We start from the raw sequence: 472 nt of genomic DNA, 5'->3' as shown, positions 1-472 counted from the left end.
TTCCAGAGCCTCCTTTTATACCCAAAAAAGGTAGCCCAGTGTGCGGCAGTCTAAACAAGTAAACTGTATCACATTAGATGGGACAGAGTAGTAAGACTGCCTGAGAAGCTCAACAATCTGTAGGATTAGTCAGGGACAGGCATGGTAAGACGTCTGATGGAAGTGATGTGCTAGTAACCTCTCCTTCCTAGTTTAGCAAAGTAATAGCCCAGAGTCTCTTTTGTTGTGGTCTCAGTGATGGATGTCCACTGGCCTCAGCTTGGCCTAATCCTGGTCTGAGCATGGAACTAAGCTGATTATCCACAGCCTCAGCCATTGCATCAGCTACGGCCAAAGCCAAGCCTCAACCATCAGGAGTGACAGTCCAGAGCCATGGGTTTTTATGTATTTATTTATTATGTATGGTCTCAGTGGTGGCTGTCCTCCGGCCTAAGCTTGGCCTAATCCTCGTCTGAGCATGGAACCAAGCTGA

The sequence above is a fragment of the Nematolebias whitei genome, chromosome 4 (genome assembly GCF_014905685.2).
Source record: "Nematolebias whitei isolate Nwh7 chromosome 4, NemWhi1, whole genome shotgun sequence".
Taxonomy (NCBI): Eukaryota; Metazoa; Chordata; class Actinopteri; order Cyprinodontiformes; family Rivulidae; genus Nematolebias; species Nematolebias whitei.
This window is presented reverse-complemented; position numbering follows the sequence as displayed.